This window comes from Zalophus californianus, chromosome 10 (assembly GCF_009762305.2).
Source record: "Zalophus californianus isolate mZalCal1 chromosome 10, mZalCal1.pri.v2, whole genome shotgun sequence".
Taxonomy (NCBI): domain Eukaryota; kingdom Metazoa; phylum Chordata; class Mammalia; order Carnivora; family Otariidae; genus Zalophus; species Zalophus californianus.
The window spans coordinates 39,837,498-39,859,413 of NC_045604.1; the positions used below are offsets into that span (position 1 = coordinate 39,837,498).

General features: G+C 45.9%; 2 protein-coding genes across 3 annotated transcripts in view; one reads left to right on the plus strand and one right to left on the minus strand.

Moving 5' to 3' along the window:
• Window positions 1-10,057, minus strand: part of PTPN14 (protein tyrosine phosphatase non-receptor type 14) — a 175,823-nt gene extending 165,766 nt beyond the window's left edge. Inside the window, exon 1 of one of the 2 annotated variants that reach the window (XM_027610470.2) lies at window positions 9,569-10,057. The gene's annotated coding sequence lies outside the window, so the exon portion shown is untranslated. The remainder of the gene's footprint in view (window positions 1-9,568) is intronic. The other variant, XM_027610468.2, reaches the window with a different exon arrangement.
• A 5,651-nt stretch (window positions 10,058-15,708) lies between these two features.
• The window catches only part of CENPF (centromere protein F), a 96,189-nt gene continuing 89,981 nt past the window's right edge, over window positions 15,709-21,916 (plus strand). The window contains exon 1 of the mRNA XM_027612785.2: window positions 15,709-16,484. The gene's annotated coding sequence lies outside the window, so the exon portion shown is untranslated. The remainder of the gene's footprint in view (window positions 16,485-21,916) is intronic.

Sequence of the window (21,916 nt, forward strand, 5' to 3'; positions counted from 1 at the left end):
ATAGATCATAGGATTCCATGGGCAGAAGTGAATGCTAATTGCCTGTCGGAATCCTTAATGAAACCTAATTGCTGGCTTGAGCTGTCACCACTGACCCTGGTAACAGACTAGTACACCCTTCATAAACCTAATTCAGCATAATCCTCCTTCATTACGGTTATTATAGCTCTGCAGCGGGACACGTCTGAAAATAAACTCAGCTGCCTCTTCTCTAAATGGAGGTGTCACTTCTCCATCCCGGAGCAAGTTAAGTGTTGATGGCAGAAGTCACCCTTACAATAAGTGGTACCACTTCACAGCCCAGATCGCCTTCCAAACCCAGCCTCAACACACCCCCTGCAAGGCCACTGCAGAAACCACCACCATGCTCCACGGTGATGGGGGAGGGGCCAGGGGCTAAAAAACCGGAAACAACCTGAAAGCAGCAAACCATCACCCACCACCAGCAGGCAAATGGGAAAAGTGGAAGAAATTATTTCTTGTTAAAACAACTGGGTTTGATTTAGGAAATCCATGTGTAAATCCATTTCATTTACAGCCTACGTGTCAGATATTGAGTCCAAGAGATAGTCCCTTCAATTTGCTTTGAAGGTTGTTTTTTTTTTGCGGGGGGTAGAAATACTTTAAAATAGGAAAACATGGGGCGCCTGGGTGGCTCAGTCGTTAGCGTCTGCCTTCGGCTCAGGTCATGATCCCAGGGTCCCGGGATCGAGCCCCCCATCGGGCTCCCTGCTCAGCGGGAAGCCCGCTTCTCCCTCCCCCACTCCCCCTGCTTGTGTTCCCTCTCTCGCTGCGTCTCTCTCTGACAAATAAATAAAACCTTAATAAAAAAATTTTTTAAATAAAATAAGAAAACATGACTTCAATTAAAAACATTAACCTTACCTCTCGTATGCAACAATTCCCACAATCTGTTACTCTGCAGCAGGTGCCCCGACCCCAAAGATAAACAAATCACAAAACACACGCAGGAAGAGCGCACCACTTTGGGGAGGTAGAGGAACAAGTAAATGGGACACAACGCGAGGCATATTCCTAAAGAATGGGTGAGGTAAGACAGGAAGGCAGATCAAGTGAAAATGAACTCTCCTAAGGATCACAGGGACAAGTCAAACAAAACATCTACAAAGACATAAAAATCAGACTAGACGTTAAAAAACAGAGGCGGAGAAGATTATGTGACCAGGTGTGAAAAAGAATTTAAGGGAAGAGTAACAGTAACAGCAGGAGTGGACGCCCATGATTTCAGCTGTGAGAAAGTTTTGCGGAAGGGTGACAGGGAGCTAAGAGAGGCAGGGGTGCCAGTCAGGGTGGGGGGAACAAGAGCCTGCGAGTCTCGAATGCTCTGCTACGGAGTCTGCATTTCAGCGTGGGCCATTTTGTGTGTTTTTTATATATTTACATATTTTTATATATATATTTTATATATATAATACATATTTTATATATATATTTTATTTAATTTTTTAAAGATTTTATTTATTTATTCGGAGAGAGAGAGCACAAGCTGGAGAGGGGGCAGAGGGAGAGGAAGAAGCAGATTCCCTGCCGAGCAGGGAGCCCAACATGGGGCTCCATCCCAGGACCCTGGGATCATGACCTGAGCCGAAGGCAGACGCTTAACCCACTGAGCCACCCAGGCGCCCCTAAATTAGGTATTTTAGACTACAGGAGAATATAGTAAACACATACGTTCCCACCACCCAGCTTTGGGCGGGGGGAAGCAATAAAACCACACCCACATCTCAGCCCTCACCCACCCCTTTCCCCCACATACCCCCTGTATTTGGGTGTTTATCCTTCTGTCATTTGCTGATGCTTTTACTACAGACACAGGCATCTCCAAACAACATAAGGTGGCAAGACAGATTCCGAGCAGGAGAGAGAAAATATCAGACGTGTTTAAAACAAAACTCTGTGGTGTGGGGGTAGACTGGCCTCCACACTGGAAGCAGTGGGAGAGCTGACAAAAGGTGTGGAGAGAGCTGTCGTCACTGAAGGACTGTCATAATGAAGAGAGAAGGGGCAGCCTCCGCCTTGGAGGGCGTTCGTGGGGCAAGGAGGAGGTAGGCCTGAATGAACCGTGCCCAGTGAAGCCCGAGGCAGGATGTGGACAGAAGTGACAGGCCCGGGCCGACACCGATGAGGGTGATGAGGCGGATGGGCCAGGGCACAAAGCCCAACCTGGTAAGGGCCAGGAGCACAGGGGCAGGAGGACCTGACCAGGGAGTGACAATGGGGAAGGCTGCCCAGAGAGGTGGGAAGTAAGGTGGTCTCAAGGGACAGTTTTGACAAGCAACCCTGAGTGGGAGGATTCCTGGGCAGGGGAACAGCGTAACTAGAGGTGGAAAAAATTATTGGGCCTGTTCAGGAAACAGCTGCAGCTTGGGCAAAACCCTGGGGGACATAAATCTGAAGAAATCAGAGGGCCACATGGGGGATTATTTGCGGAGAACCTTAAATATCAAGATGAAGTGTGTATGGTGTGTACACGTAATTCATAATAAATTCACTTTCATGACCATGAAATCTGCCTTAATCCCCTTTACTTGGGAACTAAAATAATGGCAACAGCCAAACTTGTGATTTGGGGGATAACATCAATGATATCATTGCTGATTATAGTCCTATATGCAGAACAGGCTGTCTTGGTTAAGGGCAGGCTGGCGAATCTGCCGGGACACAGCGTCATGGAGGGTCTCCCTCTCACTTTAAAAACTAGTAACCCAGGGGAGCCTGGGTGACTGAGTCCATTAAGCGGCTGTCTTCGGCTCAGGTCATGATCTCAGGGTCCTGGGATCGAGCCCCACATCGGGTTCCCTGCTCAGCGGGAAGTCTGCTTCTCCTCTCCCTCTGCTGCTCCCCCTGCTTGTGCTCTCTCGCTCAAATAAATAAATAAAAATCTTAAAAAAAAAATAAAAAAGTAACCCAGAGGTTGAATAATGAGTAATTCTGCCTCTTCCTCTTTAATATAAGGTACAAAACGCATAAAGGAAGTTAAGCATATTCTAATCAATGTATCTAAACCTGCAAAAACAATTTTGTCTTATGCCTTGTCCTCCAAATGTTCCTGCTACTTAATCCTTCTGATATGTATACTCCCTTGATCTGCAAGGTTCCCTAGGTTTGAAAAATGAGGGGAAAAAATTATCACATTTTTTAAAAGTTCCCAAGTAAAGCAAAATAATATTAAGAACCAAAGTGTCAGTAACTTCAGAAAACAACTTAGGGATGTGATCCATCTCAAGTGAACAAATTACATGTGTATAATAAATAGCACACCGATACCTGTTTAATTTTCAAAAATCACATACAGTCATTAACATGATGTAATTTTCCCAGAGCACTGAACCTATTAGAGACTAAATAATAAAAACTCCATTCCATTCTTTGAAAAATAGAAATAGTAATTGTACCCACTTCATACGGTCATTAAAAAAATTTAATGAAAGCACTTCAAGCACTACGAACCCGGGGATAGAGTCAGCAATGATACATATAAGCCATGGCTACTGCTATCCAACATCCGTATAGGGTGGAAAATTCTAATTCTGAACCAAGTCAATGTGATTACTGGTGGAAAGGCTTATTAACTTAGTAGAAGAGATAAGGAGATAAGCATATATAAGATGAGACACAGCTCACCAACATATAAGTGCAAAGTGCTTTGGGACTATAAAGAAAGGAATGTCAGGGAAGGTGAAGCTTTAGTTGAATGTGCAGGGGCTAAGCAGGCAGCAAAGGGGACAGGTTGGTCCGGGTGGGAGTGTAACAAAGACAGGAGAATTCACCACCACCAAGTGTTAGGGCACTAACATGGACAGAAAGAGCAGTAGATAATGGGAAGGGAGTCAGGGGTTAAAGAAGCTTTATCGTGCAGGTAATAAGAATCAAAAGAATTTAAATATTATTAAAGACTGTAAAAAATAAATAAATAAATAAACCTCAGAGAGAGGAAAGAGTAGATGAATATAGGATAGGCAGCCTCTGAAGCTCTTGAACAATTCCCAAGAGGCAGTGAGGATGGAGGGTACAGAGCAAACTAAAGATATGTTAGAGGGTCTAAAGACTGGTAGGCTTCCTGATTGACGTTTGCAGGTAGAAGCTAAGGGGTGCTGAGAATGACTTGTTGAAAAGAACCCCAAGTGCCTGGTTTCAGCAGCTAACTCAACAGATGGCAGGGTCACTGACTCAGACAGGAAATATAGAAACAGCACATTTTGTGGCAAGAAATTAGGGAGCTCAGTTTGAGACAGGTGGAATTTGGAGACCCAAACAGACAGAAATACCAGATAAACCCAACTGTTTGGAACCAAGCGGAGGGGTCTGGAATGGCGATGATAACCAAGCAGATCCACTGAAATGGAAACATGTCGTTCATGCTCTCATGGGCCTGACGAGGGCTGAGTGAGTGACTCCCGGCCTCTCCTGAGCTCTAAAACTAACCAGGAACAGGATCATTCAAGCCAGTGTAGTAAAAACCTTAAGTGACTACCATAAGAGCCTGAGGACAGAGGTGGATGGACTCCTTAGCTCTGTGATTCTCAAAATGTAGTTGGTCAAGGACCAGGATTATTAGAATCACCTGGGAGCTCCTTAGAAACACAAATTCCCAAACCCCACCCCAAGCCTACAGACTCAGAAGCCGGAGTGGGCGTGGAGAATAGTACTCTGTGTTTTAACAGCCCTCTGGGTGATTCTGATACCCACTAAAGTTTCAGATCCACTGCCCTAGCTACTGCCCCCCATTACCTGAATACAAAGGAGTATGAAAAAAAGAATTCCCAGGAAATGGACTTCCAAAGACCTGAGGACATTAAGTCTAAGTAGAGGGTAGGTAAAGAATAAAGCATTGGGAACTTTTGCTAATTTTCAAAACAGAGGGAGTCTTCCCTGTAAGCTAAAAATCTGTAAGGCAAATTAGATCGAGTCAGTGGCCCACGCAGTAGAGCTTCCTAATTTAGCATATATGGTTCAGTACTAAAATATCAAACATCACAAATGCAAAGAAGATGTTCTGCTCGTCAGAGCACATCACACCACCGGCCAATCTCTTTCTCATTTTCTCATCAACCTCCCAACATCAAGCATTTGTGGGGATGGCTGCCTAGGGTTACGGGACCTCTGGATATGCGATAGGCCTCTGGGTCAAGCTAACTGACCAGGCTCAGGACAAAACCCTTGAGCTGGGCCTTATTTAGTCCCCTAAGGAACTAAGCTAAATCACCTACGTATCAAACTTTATACACGAAATTGATCTAAGAATGGTCACAATATGTTTTTTCCCGGAGCAAGGACCACGAGACAAGTCAAACAAAAGCTTGATGGGAGAGCAAAACAAAACCAAGCCAAGAAATACAGAACCAACAAGCAAAAGAGAAAGGAAATTAAAACAATGTTAATTGCCATTTATAGTGCAACTTAGACGCATAACCACCCCCCGCCCACAAGGAGCCACTATTACCTTTTATCCCCAGCTACTTCAAGTCCTCATCCACAAGCATTGCCTCATATCCTCCCATTCACAATTATAAATAATTCAGAGATTATTTTCATAATCAGTGTGCATATAATATATGGCAAAGGCATGGCTGGTCTGGGGAACAGGGACTTCCTCACCCTCGCAGTGCAAAAATCGCAACCAGATCTGCGTTTTTCCTAGGCTTTCTCCCCCTGACCTCTCCAAGGGGTACTCACTCTCATGACCTCCCGGCCTGCATGCAGTCCACATTGGGGATTCTTGGCTGTAAGAACCCGTTCTGCTTCAAGAACACATCTTACATACTATGAACCTGCTCTAATGACGTTTTTTCCAAGCTGTCCCTTTCTTCTAACAATCCCTCCTGTTGGGAGGGTGATATGAAGATCAATGAGTTAATGTTTGTCAAATACTTTAGGCTTCTCAGACGAAAGGCAACATTAAAGTTCAAGAGACCAGAGGCTGACATTACACTAGAAGTGTATTTGGGCTTCAAAGAAGGAAAGAAATCAAGGCTGCAAAGACACTCCTTTGTGAAGACTGGCTACCTTCTGCATTCTTGCTAAAAGCAGGCAGATTTATTCTTAACATTCTTTAATTAACTGGATCCCAACATTAGAAATACAAGGATCTTTATATTAGCGCCAGACCCTTGTTATATAGTAAGTGGCACACAGGGCAAAGGATCCTTTTCTCTGCCCTTTCTAAGTGGCTTTTCCTCCCCAAGCTTCCCTACTGTCTGAGCATGCAATTCTCAATCTCCTCCTATAGAGGGGCCACATGAAAACTGCCAGCCAACAAGTTTTCTTTGAGCCAACAGACCAAAAAAAAAAAAAAAAAAAAAGGTCAAAGACAAAGCTTTATGTGTATGTTGGCAATGCATGTGAATTTAGGCTGCTGGAAAAAAAATGACCCACACAAAGAGCACATTCATGACCACATATAGCTCCTCAAACATATAAATAGCCATTCTTGACCCAACACCTACTCTGTGCGAGGCACTGTGTCGGGAGGGTAACATACAGCATTCCACTGAATTCTCCGCAGATATGCTGGCAAAGTTAGATGCTCCTGGGCCCCACTTTGTAGATGAGAGAATTGAGACTCCAAAGGACTGCAAAGTTTGTCCAACATTACCCAGCGAAAAAGTGGTGGAGCTGGAATTCAAACCTAGCTACATTTCAAACTTTTCCCAAAGCTGGATCCCCTGCTCCAGCACAATGCTAGACCGGAAAGTTGCAGAACTTGCTACATCCCGCTTGGCCTGCTCCAGAAGCACTCCATGGGGCTCAGACAGGGCAGGGTAAATTCAATCAGTAAGGGGAGATCACAAAGTCTTATTTCAAACATTCGTTTTCATCTCTTCTTTACCAAAACTTGTTTTCCCTCGTTCTTTTTGATTCGGCCCAAGCAGTAACGATTTAACTGGCTAATTACGTATTTCATCTTATCTCTTCCCCTGGCCTTATCTCTAACAAAGTGCACAGCACAGCGCTGAGGCTTAGAATGAGTTCGAATTCTACAAGGCCCTCGGTGACAAAGAAGTTCAAATGCAACACAGCAGGTGAAAAAGAACAAGCATATGGAACTCAGGTGGGCCACACCGTGCAATCAAAGGGTTTATGTTTGCTTCCCTGGAGCAAAAAAAAACAGAAACCCTTAATAAGGAGGGAGGACATTAGGGGGAAAAAAAATCCTCCTAGTTTTTGATCCCGGTCTATCCATTCAGGCCAAACACAAATTCTCCTAAAAATTCTTTTTCTCTGGATTCTTTAGGTTCTTCCATATTAAAAGAATCTGACTGTTCTCTTCCCATGACAGCTGTCCGGCCCACACAGTATGCACAAACCTGAATAACTAAAGTGTGAATAATAACTGTGTTTAAGCCAATGATGGAAGCTGGGTAAGCAGGGGGATTAGCAAGAACGAGAGCTTCCCTTCAGCCATGCAGGGCCTATACCTCCAATAAAACTCCTGTCAAGGGGCTGTTCTTGAGATAAGAGAAGGTGTTTGTATAGGGGCTTAGATAAACACCCCACATTGTACTCTTTCTGCTCCAATGTACTGGCCTGAGGCTCACGGAGGCTGGACCTCTGCCACCTCAGCCAGGACTCAGCCACTGTGAATACTACTACAACCCCACTTCAGCCCAGCGAAGAGGCAACCTTGAAAGGCAACCCACGTACAGAAAGCTTCTGCCTCATAAGGAACCTTTCTAGGCGGGATCTGCTGAATCCTGGACCATCAGGCTACAACAAGAGATTCTGTTTTTATCAAGTTTCAGAGGGACGAAAAGTAATCCTCACAACCTTACAAAAGCAATAACGACCTTTAAACGTAGAGAAAACAGTAACAAACACACTGACCCGTCCATGGACTCGTTCTGCACATCATGGCCACCCATGTGGATTAGGCGAAAGAGCATCACGCTGCGCAGCTCCCACTCACTAAGGCTATCATTTCCACGGCACAAGCTTTTAACCCCGTCACCAAAAGATAAGCAACTTTAATGCGAGGTTCTGGAATGCTGCAGTATTATGGCCAACTGCTGTCAAGTGCCTCTTTTAAAGGGAATCAAGTGCATTCTAATGAAAACAGGCATGGGCCAATTAGTGCCAATTAAAATTTAGATGGTCACACAACTGCTGCTTGTAGAAACAGCATCAGGCATGGAGGTGTGTCCAAAAAGAGAGACCTATGCTCCTCTGGAAACACCTGGCTCCCATAAGTGGGTAATATGCTTCTAGTTTAATTTCTGTTATCTATCTATCATCGATCTATCGTACCCCAAATAGCTAGATTTTTGAGGTTTTTTTTGGATGACTCTCATTTTGCACAAGCTGTTTCTTCTACCTGGAATGCACTCTCCTAATCACTCCTGCAGGTAAGCACTCCCTTAGCCCTATAAACTCAGGGCACACCTTACCCCTCATCTCCAGAACCAAGCCTTCCCTGCCTCTCACAGCACTTCTCCCTCACTATGTTGTAATTCATGATCAGCCTGTGGGTTTCCTCCAGGAGGCTGCAGTTAGAGCTTGTTTAAGTGTCTTTGTATCCTGTTTTCCTAGCACAGAGTAGAAGCTCAATACCAGGTTTGTTGAATGAATGGGTGAACCAATCCAGTTTAAGAAATTAACACTTTGGTGGAACCCTGTAACCGTATATTCAGCCTGCAGTCTAGAGATTCCTCACCTTCACAAAGAGCCTGCAACAGCCAGTTCCTGGACAGACTGAAGCGCAAACCCCACGATCTCCTTGAATTGTAGGTGGGGTTGGGGTTGGGGTTGGGGGTGACAGGAACTGAAGGAAGTGGAAGGGAATGCTAGGTAGGGGCGCCGCTACCTCACTACTCCCTCAAAAAGGTGTAAAACCCACTTAACAAGTATTCAAAACCCAGATTTAGGGGTCATGCCAGCGAGAAAGGAGGGGCGTATTAACAACACCCTCAGAACTCGTTAATACTCAGAACTTTGAAAGTCTGAGGTGGAGATCCGCTCTGAAATTATGTGGTCACAGGTTTTCCCTATGAGCCAGCCCGACCACCCAAGTAGGGCCAAGAAGGCCTTAAGTCCGGTGGCATGGCTGGGGCCTAGTGGGAGGGCATAAGAACTTCTCTTCTTCCCAAGATCCTGCCCCCCCGCCCCGGGGAGGCGGTGGGAAGAGGGGTGTCGGGGAGCAGCGTTCCTCTCCCGCTGGAACAGCAGCAACGTCTGTTCTCCTCTCCTCCTCTGCCCTCACCGCTTGGGTATCTCCAGCTGCCCTTTCCAGGCCCTCGCCCGGTTCCCCAAGAACAGGGGGGAACCGGGAGGAGGGGGCGCGGAGGTGGGTTTCCCCGCAAACTCTCCGGACAGCGCTCACCTTCCACCTTAACCAACCAGACAGGACGTGCGCCTCACGTCGAGCAGCTCCCACCCGGGCCGAGAACGCCCGCGGCCCGGCCACCTCGCGCCCCCGCCGCTCTGCCAGCGTCCCGGGCCGCCGATCACAAGCTGGCGCTGCCAGCGTTGCCCCAGTCCTCGGCCGGACGCCCGGAGCGCCGAGGCGGCCCCCCACCTCCGGCCCGACTCCCCTGCCGCAGACGGCGCTTACCTGCTTACATGGCCCCGTCGGTGCCCTGGAGTCCCGCGCGAAAGGCTGTCCTCCGCGGCGGCGGCGGCAGAGCCCCAATTCCCTAAGGAATTGATTCCAGTGGCTGGCGGAGGAGGGGCGGAGGGAAGGAGCCGGAGGAGGCGAAAGGGGAGGGAGGTTTCCGCTGCGATCCCGGCGCACCGACAAGGAGAAAAGGAGAACCACCTCAGCACGGGGTTGTCCCGCCGGAGGGGGGCCGGGGCCAGGAGGCCCGGGAGGATGGGTGAGCTGGGAGGGGAGGGGCCGCCCGCGGCCACTGGGTGTCTGCGGCTCCCCGAGGACCTCAGCCGGGAGGGCCGGCAGCGGAGCGAGAAGCCGCGAGGCAACCTGCCCCGGGACTGCGCCCGCAGCGCCCGCTCGCCTGGGGGAGAAAAAGTTGGGCAGAACTTTCCGGGGCCGCGAGAGCCCGGGCGGCAGGAAATGCGAGCGGCCGGGAGAGGAGGGAGGAAGGGGCCGTGCGATGGGAGGGGACGGAGCAGGCGCTGGCGGCCGCGGCTCCCCCACCCCCGGGCCGGGCGGCGGCGCGGGGGGCCGGAGGCGGAGGGAGCGCGGGGCGCGCGGCCGGGGGCGGGGAGGAATGCGCCCGGGAGGCGCGCGCGGCTGGGCGGCCGGGGAGCGGGGGGGGGGGGGGGGGGGGGGGGGGGGGGGAGTCTGCGCGGGGGAGCGCCGAAACTTGGAGCCCGAGCTCCCGGGCTGGAGGCGCGCCGGCCTCAGGGACGTCACAGCGCTGGAATCCGAGGAATGCCGGGCGGCAGGAGCTCCCTGTGCAGGCCCGGGAGAAGTCGCGCACTTTCGGTGCGGTGGCTTTGGGAAATGTTTAAAGGTGAGGGCTGAGGAGGGAGGACGGGTGAAACTCCCTGGAGTCAGAGACGTGGGAGTGGAGGAGGAAAAGCGACCACAGCCGGCAAGACCTAGCGCCGCTCCCGGCGGGGGCGGGGAGGGGGGCGGGAAGGAAAAAATCCCACTTCGAAAACCGCAGGGGCAAGGCAGAGGCCGCGACTGGCCCGCTCCGGCGGTGAGCAAGGACAGCCCGTCTCATTTGGGGGAACCCCTCGGAGCCGGACGACCCCAGGCAGCCACTGCACGGAGGGGAAGACAGCCCAGGAGAAAGTAAGGTGACTTCCCCGAGCAGACAATCCCAGGGTTCTCTCTCCGGGACACCAGGAGTCTCTGCGTCCTGGATCTGGGGTTCTTAACCGCCCCCCCCCCCGGACTCCCCCAGCGCGCGCGTTCGCAAAAGCAGTTTCTGTGGGCTGGGAGCTGGAAGATGTCGTTTCCCCGGTTCTTTCTGTGCCGCAGCCTCGCCCCACCCTGCCTGGGTGGGCACTGGGAGGGAACTTCCTTAGCACTTTCAGAGGTGGAGTTAGGGCGACGCAGCTGCGTGATGGGAAAAGGCACCCAGCCAGACGAGGGAACCTGGGTTTAGGACCTGCCCTGCCCGTGACCGAAGGGATGACTGAGGAGTATCCCAGCCCCTGAAAGCCTTGGTTTCTGTAGCTGTAAAATCGTTTTCCTAATATTTTCTATTTCTCCGTGGTCCTTCGCTTGGCCAAAAACATGTCTTAGGGGTCTTTTACCTAACCGAGACTCACAACCCAGTTCTTTCAACCTTTCTTAGGTTGAAAAAGGTCCTTGAAGTCATTGTCACAGAAGATGTCCCAAATGACTTCAGTGTCCCACAACTCATACAAAAATCCGGACCTCTTGGGGAAGAGAACTGGGAACCAAAAAGCAAAACCTGTTGTGCCCATCATGTACAGTTCGTGGTGACTCTGACTTCTCCAAGTATCTGCCAACCTCCAGAACAATAAAGAAGTCGAGAAGGCCCCAAAGGGATGGAAGGAAAAGGCTGCAGAGAATTAAACGTCAGTTTCTCAAACTTTCAAGGACATAGCTGGATAGCTTCAGTATGGACTTGCTGGATTCCAAAAAAGAAAAGAATGCCGAATTCTTTACTGTGCTATGGGAAGCATGGAAAGCACTTTTTATGTGCACCTGTATTATTATCCCATTTCCTAGATGAGAAAAGTGAGGGCTGAAGAAATCACCTGTCTTACCAAGGGTCCCACAGCTTGTGAAATAATAGGATAATAGATCCTAGTCTGGCCCCAAAACACAAGCTCTTAAATTCTTCAAAATTTGACCAAAATAGGATTAAAATTATAAATGAGGAAATACCTGCAGGCTCTCAAAGGAATACAGATGAGAGGCCTTTGGTGCCTTAGAGGAAAAGATGTGGTATTTGTGTATTGTCCCTCTGTGATACCGAACTCCCAGCACAGCACAAGGAGACAGTTGGGGTGTTAGAAGAATAAAGGTTGCCTGTAGACATAGAATTCTGGTTCTGCCTCTGACCAGCCACGTGACCCTGAACAAGCCACTTCACCCCTAGGCCTAAGTTTATTTTTTAAGTGGAGTGTGACATGGAGGTCAGAGTTTGGTTGAATTGCTTCATCTCTGAGGTCTTTCCTGGGTCTGAACTTGAATGAACGTATACTCCTCCAGGCAGATGGCATGCCTATGGAGGAAGCTCAGTGATAAAGCCAGGATGTCTTGGAGAGAGGACTGTTTTCACGCTGCCTTTGGAATCAGAATGAATGTTGGGAATGCTGCTGAGTGATCTGTGGCCAAAACAAAACACACAAACACACCAAGATTTAGCACTAAGTCTGTGGCCTCTTTTTAATTTAAATAATTTTACTTCTAAATTAAAAAAAAATGCACACACACATTATCAGTTTAAAAGCCCATATAACAAAAAAATAAAAATAAAAAATAAAAGCCCATGTAAAGTACGTCTGGCCAGCCACTTTTCTCTTTCTTTAGAATAGATCGCGGAAAAGCAATACAAGTTACATTTTTTAACCAGGATGTCTGGTGCGAAGTGAAGAAAGCCTTTCATTCTCTAAATAAATATATAAAAACTAGTCACAAGCTGCTTTCGAAAAAACAAAAAAAATTTCCTAAGTCTACATCACACTCAAGTCTCCTTAGTATGTGTCAGAGGGAACAGGATGGTTGATGGCCTGGGTCCCAAACACATCACTGCAGACTGACTTTAAAACTTTGTGGTTTTAGGAACTTGTCAATATTAGGCCCCAAAATACTTCAACTGTTCTAAGCCTGACTCAAACTATAAATACAGGCAGAATTTCATGGGCCTTCATGATTCCTCTCACCTTCAATATATTCCTCATACTAATTTATTAATTTTATACCTTCAGAAACACTGAAATCACTTGAAAGCAAAACAAAACAAGTTCACCAAAAGTGAGCAGGCCCTTTTAGGAAAACTCTTAGTGATATTTAGGGACCTGCAAATGTTAAAATCATATATATTATTTGTGTATTTGTTTTTATCCTTTCTCTAATTCCAATTCCTAATAGAATATTTGGAAGCTTACAATAATAGTGGGAAAGAATAATGGGGAGCTTTTTAAAAATACACGTGCTCTCTGTATCCCCTACTCCACATATCTTATTCATCTTATTCTCTGAGTCTAGGGTGGAGGCTTCGGTTGGTATCTGTATATGTGTATCTATCATTTTTTTAGACAGTATTTTATTGAAACATAATTCACATTCAATCAAAAGCACAATCCTAAGTATACACACCACTTGATGATTTTTTTCATATACATCCATATGACCACCACTCAGTTCAAGATACAGAAAATGTCTATCAGCACAACATTTCCCTCCTGTGATTTTTCGGTCAGTATCAGCTTGCCAAGCTAACTTCTGCTGGTTAGCTTTTGCTCGTTCTCAAACTTCATATAAATGGAATTACAGTGTGTGTGTGTGTGTGTATACATATAACAATTTGCTTACCCATTCTCTTGTTGATGTATTGGGCAGGTATATTTTGAAAACATTTCCCAAGTAATTCTGTTATCCTGGCCCCCTCTAACTCAGAACCACTGACTTAACAGCAAAAATGTAATAAAATAAGCCTAGCTTATTAACACCTACAAAGACATATTAAGCAACAGAGAAGGAAAGAAAGAGAACACTTTGGGAGAACCAAATTTAAGAGGGCTTTAATCGTAGTATACATTCAGAGCTCCTTGTTAATGAAAACGAATTAGCAAATTGTGATATGAACTTCTTGTTATCTAGTGATTTTCTTCAAACTACATGATTCTGCAGAGCTGTTGTGTACAGCCACACTCTAGAAAGAGTAATTCACATGCATAATTGGTACTTTCAGCAAGATTTAAAGTACACGATGCCACTCCATGTGCTAGAATAGTCTGGAGTGTGAATGGCGTCCTCTAGAGTTGTACCATGTGGTGACCATGGTATTACAAATTTTCCCTTTAGAAATTGTCTCATGGTACCTGCTTTAGAAAAATCATTTCTGAAACAGGAGACCGAGCCCTTCTTCCCTCCTGGTGCATCTTTGAGGGGGAGAGAAGGGGCCACAGCCCAGCCTCTCCCCAGGTCGACTAAGCCAGTGAGTCACATTCTTCTCAAATATTGATAAAATAATGAGAGACTTTTGTGGAAGTATAGATTAGATGAAAGTGCTGAACGTTTATTTGGATTTGCTCTCCACGCTCTTTTGGAGGCTCTCCGTACCTGCACCCTTTTGTGTTACATACTGTCTCCAGTTCATCATCTGTCCTAATGTCTCATGAGGTCATTCCTGCCGCGCCCTCCTCTCTGGCCACTGAGCCTTGTGGTCATTTCCTCTCCATTTTATTTCTCTTTCTTTTACCCACTTCTCAGCAGAAGGCTCTCTGCTTCCCAAAGGGACAGACAACTCCCTGACCTGAGCCAAAGAAGAAAGGGCCCCCATTCCCATGCCTGTCAACCTAAGACACAAGTGAATTATTTCCTTGTTACTTCCTTCTGGAAAGAATGTCAAACATTTTTATGTTGTATTTTTTTTCAGGCTGGGAGGAGAAAGATGAATATGTACTCCTGAGACGCTTTGCCAGCATCTCTGGTAACTACAGTTGACCACATGGGCAGTGATCTCAGCTATCTAGACGTCAGGCAGATTCACTCGAGGCAGATCCCTAGTTTTTGCGATGAAAATGCACGAGATTCAGCCAGTTGGTTTCTCTTTAAAAAGTCTATACAACAGCAGTGTGTAGTCATCAAGTACACTCTAGAAAGAGTAATTCACATGCATAATTGGTACTTTCAGCAAGATTTAAAAGAAATAAAACCTAGGCAGTATTAAGGGTCTTACCAGTTTCAATGTATTCATTATCCTCCACTAATTTCACCTGGTGTGGCAAACCCTTTGAATCATGTTTTAAAGAGCCAAGCTTCCTGATCATATTCACCTGGCTCAGCTTGCTGACTTCCCCCACATCCCCCAGCCCTAATATTGTCTTCCAGCTTTTCAGGCTTGATAGGAAACACATAGCTTATCTCCCTACACACTGGCAGATGCATGCACACATCAAATCACTGCAACCTCTGTGCGGTGTGCTGCTAATGAAGAGCTTACCCAAGCCTTATTGCTCAAAATTGTGTTATCTGGAAAAGGAGGCTTTTACTGCTCCTGTAATGTCTTCTAGGATAGGAAAGCTTCGTCATTGTGATTTAAACAATTTTTAACTTTATAATAGAATAGAGTCATTTAAAGAAGAAAACATTTTTCATTGTCATTTACATATGGTTTTTAATCTTAAAAACATACTCTAATGTTGAGTGCGGCAGATCTAGTAGGCAGGGTCAACTGTCTTAGTATAAGCTCCCTCAGTTTAAGAACAAAACCCCACTTCAGATTGTTCAAGCAAAAAAGGAATATATTGGCAGGATGCTGAAGCATGTCATGGAATCCATGAGCAAGAAGGACGGGACCAAGGAACCCTGAGGGTCCTCTGCTTTTCTCCCTCTGTCTAGGGCTACTGTCCTCCACTCTTGCCCATATCCAGGCTTAATAGCTATGTGACCCTGGGCAAATAACTCTCACCCGAATTTCCTCAAAAAGGGCAGTGATGTAAAAAGGAGAAATGACGAACATACCTACTTCGTAGAGTTGTAGCAATGGTTAAATTAGTCAATATGTGAAAAATTCTTAGAACAGTACCTGATACACACTGAGCTCTCAGTATGTTACCTATCAATATTATCATCAACCTCATTCTATCTCAGCAGGCTGGTGTTCTCTCCTTCAGCAGGGACTGGATCTCAAATCCAAATTCTCAAGAGAAAGAACGTGGCTTGAGTTGTCAACCCAGGATCTTGGAGAAGGACCAGGCTGCTGTGGCTGGACCTAGCCCTTTGTGTGGGAAGAACAGTTCCCAGAAAGGAGACAATGGCTGGAAGAGAGGGGGCCCACAATGGGGAAACCACACCAATAAGGGAAGGGAGAGATTTTACCAAACTGAAGTCTTAGGAATCCCTCTGTTCACTCTGTAACTATCTACATCATCTCTGCAAAGGGCCAAACCTGGCTCCTCATGTGTAGAGAAGAAAGTGACCCACTAGGGAGGGAAATGACCTAGGGTAGAAGGTAAGGGAACCAATATCCATTGAGCACTTGCTATGCTCTAGGTAGCCTAGGTCCTGTGTATATATAATCTGAAGGAATCCTTGTGACAGTGTTTGAGTATTATAAACTGAATTGTGTTCCTCCAAAATTCATACGTTGAAGTCCTAACCCCCAGTATGACCATATTTGTAAGTAAGACCTTATGGAGATATTTAAGGTTAAATGAGGTCATAAGGGTGAGGCCCTAATCCAATAGGACCAGTGTCCTTCTAACTGCAGAGAGACACAACAGAGCTCCTCTCTCTCTATGCAGGCACAGAAGAAGGGCCATGTGAGGACATAGCAAGAAAGAGCAAGGAGAGAGGTCTCCCCAGAAATTAACTCTGCCAGCACCCTAACCATGGACTTCCAGCCTCCAGAACTGTAAGAAAATCACTACCTGTTGTTTAAGCCCCATAGTCTGTAGTACTTTGTTATGGCGGCCTGGGCAGACTAATACATTCAGGTTACTGTTTGTTGTTGCTTCGCAGAGAAATAAATCGAGACCTCACATTATGTACCTGGTACTTAGACATGTACTAAGACAGTAAGTGCCTAAGTGAATGGTAGAACCAAGATTCACACCTCCTCATTTCTCCTTCTGAAGTTCATATTCATTTTCATCCATCGTGTTGCTGCAAAGTTTATCAAGTACCACTGTATGTCAGGACTGGGGTTAAGTGGTGGCTGAAATTGGATGGGATGGTAAAAGCAGGGGTGATAAAAACATCAGGATAGAGTGTGTTCTAAGTTTCCATGACAGTGATTTACCAGGGGACAGCTCTACCTGACTGATAGTAAATTGTGCTAATGAGAAGACACATAGCCAGAATCTTTGTCTCCAATTATTTCAAATCCTTCCTTTCCCAGGTGTATACACCTGAGTGTATACAGCAAAAGGGGAAATGGAAGTGCCATTAGAAGATCAGACAGCAGATCCTTTCAAAGAACATTAATACCTTGCTACTGTTTGTTCCATTGGCTCCTGAGATGCCTAGAGTTAATGTTCTCACCTCCTAGCCTCGTGAAGTACAGCAAGTGGCAAGTCGGGTCTGTGGTCCTTCTAGCACACAAGAGGTTGCTTTTGACTGGCATGAGGTCACACTTTCTGGGAGTGTGGAGGAGTCATTTCTGCTCATGACAGCAATCTCAAAAGGTCAGAAATACCCTAATTTCTAAAAATAGTTAGTTATGAATCTCCCATCCATGAACTGAACATTTTTTTTCATCCTGTGTATATCCCTACCTTGCCCAGCTCTTAGGAAGGTAGACAGCTATAGAATTTGTCATGGCTGGCCAAGGAGCCATCAACACCCTCCCTGAGCTGCATGAGGGCAGGTACATGACAGCTATAATTATCCCCATTTAATCTTCTCCAAAATAGCTGCCTGTTGCCATTTTGTGGCATGATAGTGGGACTAGGTGCCAGATGGCTAAGAATAACTGGGATAGAAAAATTCTGAGTGCAATCTTAAAATTATTGTTCATGGGAGATAAAGTATTGGTTAGGCACACTATTATGGGATGTCAAGACAGCCAGGACATTTCTGAGTAAAAAAAGTCTATAATAGACTCCCCTCTACATGATGTACATTTTTCACTCCTTTCCCACCATCCTCAGAAGAAAAATATTTGGAGTTAGGGGGCCTGTCTTGACCTTCTCATAATTATGGTGTTCAGAATACAGGGGCCAGTCCAGATGGGGCTCTCTTTGTGATGTTGTCTACATTTGCTAGTATTTCTAGCTGCACAAAACCTCCAAAACTGTATCCAATGGGAGAAAGCTGGGCTACCCTCTTCTAGGACACTGACTTTTCTCCTTCTGGGAGTCCTACATGACAAATCTAAATAAAGCCCCATAGGTGGCAATTCATTAGTTTATCCCCCCTCACCGCCCACATCTCCTTAGTTCTGGGCTTATTTTTTAAATGTAATTTCAACACCCAGATGACATTGTCAGCAAGTAATAATGCAAACTGAACTACCAGATTGAGGGAGGTGAGAAATGGACAGCCCCCTGGACAGACGGCAAATCCAGAGATGACTGTAAAGTAAAACAAGAACACGGTGCGTTGGTTTCTGACATGGGCAGCTACAGCCAGCACACCCCTCGGAGAGGTATGGGACAGGAAAGGAATCTTCTGCTGTGATTAGCAAAAAGGAACAACCTTCGCTGGGGGAGGGAAGGATCGGGTTGTCTTTAGGATGCCTTTCTAAAGAACATGGGCACCCCAGCCTGCAGGGGTGAGATAGGTTTACGTACGCCTATGGGCAGGGCTATGTAAGAGAATCCAACAGCACTAAATCAAGCCCTCCCCTAGGACCTGACTGCTTCCTGGCCACCTCCCCTAGACTAAGGGGTGACTCAGAGTGTGCCTGGCTCTGGGACTTCAAACATTTCTGAGTAATTCCCACGGACCTGGACAAGGGCAATTAGAGGACTGGTTTGGAATGACCACTGTGGATCAAAAGATACTTCCTGGGGCCAGCAGGCAGAAGGCAATTGCCTAGGAAGCTCAATTTTGAGGTGTCTTCTGCTCAACCAGAAGGCAGAGGTGTCTTCTAACATACTAAGTTGTAGGGGCTAGAGAGAATTTACTAACATAAGAGGGCATACACTGGGCTTCCCTCCATGGTTGGCACCCCTGATTTAGCAGAGTACGCAAAGACAAAGTTTTCAAATAGTGACAGAGAACCCGAATTTTTAGCAACAGATCAAGACCCAAATGATCTAGCCATTGGCTACCTCTCTCATCTAATTTCCAACTACTCTTCCCTGGCTCACTCCGCTCCCAAGCAAGATACTGGCATTCTGCCATTCCTTGAACATGCCGAGTACGCTCCCACCTCAGGATCTTTGCACTCACTGTCCACCCCGCACCCCCACCCCCACTCCCGCCATGAACTCCCCACTCCTCCAGATGTTTCCCGGCTTGTTCACTCACTTCATTCCTTGCATAGACCTTTCCCAGCCATCCTGTCAAAATAGTACCTCTTCACCATCCCATTCTCTATTCCTCTACCCTGTTCTAATGTCATTAGTAGCACTCACACTACCTCACATCACATTATCGATTAATATTTACTTATTGCCTTTCTCCCCCTCCCCCCACCCACCTTCTACCCCAGAAATTCCATCACTTTAAAGATTTTTGTCTGTTTTGTATTCCACTGCCTGGTGCTTAGAAAATCCTCAACAACTATCAATTGAATTTTTAGATGAATAAGCAATTGTATTATTTTTATGTGAATACATGCAGTTATTTTCCTGTGCCTAGCATCCTGTCTATATTATATGATTTAATCTTTACAACAATCCTATGAGGTAGGGGTTACCATCGGCCATTTATAGATGAAGAAAATGGGGAGTAGAGAGAGAAAGTGACTTGTCTGTTTTTGTTGTTACTTTTAGATTGTGGTTCTGTGTTTTGGGGGTTTCAATGTTTATTTTTAAAGATCTCAGTCACATTGAGGTGAGACATCTAGACTTATCCCCAGGTCCTGCCACACTGCCTCCTTCAGTTCATGCGATGGCTCTCTTCTGTTTGCTTTGTATTTTCCCCCCTCTTTGTGCCCTATTCCTAACTTCATCCTCCTCTTCCTCAGACTGGCATCTGACGTAGTAGACCCAAGGCAGTAAATAGTCGTCCAGGGTATGTACTCCAGCTAGCTTGCCTGGGCTGACCTCCTGGCTTTGCCATTCACTAGCCATGTGACATGAGAAAATTCTTGGTCATTATTGCTTGAACTATTGGCCTCCTTCCATTTCCTTTTGTTCTTCTGGTGTCCCTAACAAATGGATTTTGACACTTGTCTGATTCCCCAAATTTCTTTTCTCTTTCCTTCCCATTCTTTACCCTATCCTTTCCCAGTGCCTCCTGGGAAAACTCTGTGGCCTCATCCCCCAGCTCAAATATTTACTTGATACTTTCATTATTTAAACAATCCATTGAATTCTTTATTCAATAATTATAGGATTCTTTAAATTTTAAGTTTAACTTTATTTTTTCAGCTTTTTTGAGGTATAATTGACAAATAAAATTGTAAGATATTTCAAGAGTACAATGTGATGATCTGATATATATGTGCATTCAGCTAATACATCTATCATCTCGCATACTTTTGTGTGTGTGAGAGAGAACATTTTTAGTTCTACTCTCCTAGCAAATTCCAATTATACAATACACTGTTATCAACTATAGTCACTGTTTTATATATTAGATCCTCAGACCTTATTCATCTTATAACTGAAAGTTTGTACCCTTTTACCAAACTCTCCCTATTTTCCCCAGACCCTGGCCCCTGGTAACCACTGTTCTACTCTCTGTTTCTACGAGTTTACCTTTTTTTTTTTTTTTTAGATTCTACATATAAATGATATTATGCAGTACTATCTTTCCCTGTCTGGCAGAATTCATTCTTTAATAATTTTTTTAAAGGATTTTATTTATTTGAGAGAGAGAGCGAGCGTGCACAAGCGGGGGGGGAGGGGCAGGGGGAGAGGCAGAAGCAGACTCCCCACTAAGCAGGGAGCCTGATGCGGGGCTCGATCCCGGGACCCTGAATCATGACTTGAGCCGAAGGCAGATGCTTAACCAACTAAACAACCCAGGCGCCCACATTCTTAATAATTCTAATTCTTTTATTCAACTGCTTGTTCTCACTTTCTGTTCCCAGTAAATTCTCTCATCTCTTCAAGTATATTTATTATTCTGGCTTTAACTTCTGTTTCTGTTTTCCATGAGCTCTGCTTTCTCTGGCATAAGTTGTTCAGTTTGTTGTTCTCCAAACTTACGGTTCTCAGAATCTGCCGTCTGAGTTTAGCCTTGTTCCTTCAGAGCCTTGAGTTGCCTTGATTCGTAAACTGCACCCATGAAGACAGGCAGATGTCTAGCAAGATTGTGCTTCTCCAGGTGAATTGGTGTGTGTATTCGTGGTCATGGGCCTTTGCAGGAGACAAGTGGTATTGTGCTCACCTGGTCTCCACAGAATCTGAATAATCTCTTATTGGAGGCAGCCACTCTGTAATACAAGTGGATGCCCACAGGAGGGTGAGAGCAGGGATATGTGTGTGTGCAGAGGGTTTTCTCAGGGACTGGTCAAACTGTCTACACTTAGGGTCTTCTGCTTATAACCATACCAGGTCATAGCTCTGCCTTAGTTACCCACTGCTTCTGGCTTGTCCTCTGATATCCTGGCCCTGCAGTAAGTACCAAGAGGAAGGGGGAAACCTGCCTAGCACAATACAGGGATGAGGAAAGGGCAGAACTAAAACATTTTCCCCCAACCCTTGTCCCTATTTATGACCCTAGGACCTCCTAGTTTCCCTGCCAGTTGACAGAATTAACCTCTATCTATCCCAAGAATTTCCAGGGCTAGTCACTGAGAACAGCTCTCAAGTCCATCCTTGCTTGCGGCATCTCTTCCAGAGAGAATAGAGTGCAGCTGCGTGTCCATCCTGGGCCGCTCTGCTGTCTTGCTCCACATTAGAGCCCTGTATGTTTTCCAAAATCACCAAGCTGGGAAGTGATGGGATTCGAACCCTAGTCTCTTTTCACTCTATATCTTGTGTTTTAATCCCAACCTTCAGGGTTTGTTGAAAGACGATTGGGTCAAATTATCCATCCCGCTAAAAAAAATACTTCATTCCAGATATTTCCCACTAAATGGAACCTGGATCCTTAGAGAAATGGTGGACTCCCGGTCTGAGGAAAGAAACATACAAGAAAGCTATCAAAAGAACACTAGGGGCAGGGCGCCTGGGTGGTTCAGTAAGTCGAGTGCCCGACTCCTGATTTCAGCTTGGGTCATGATCT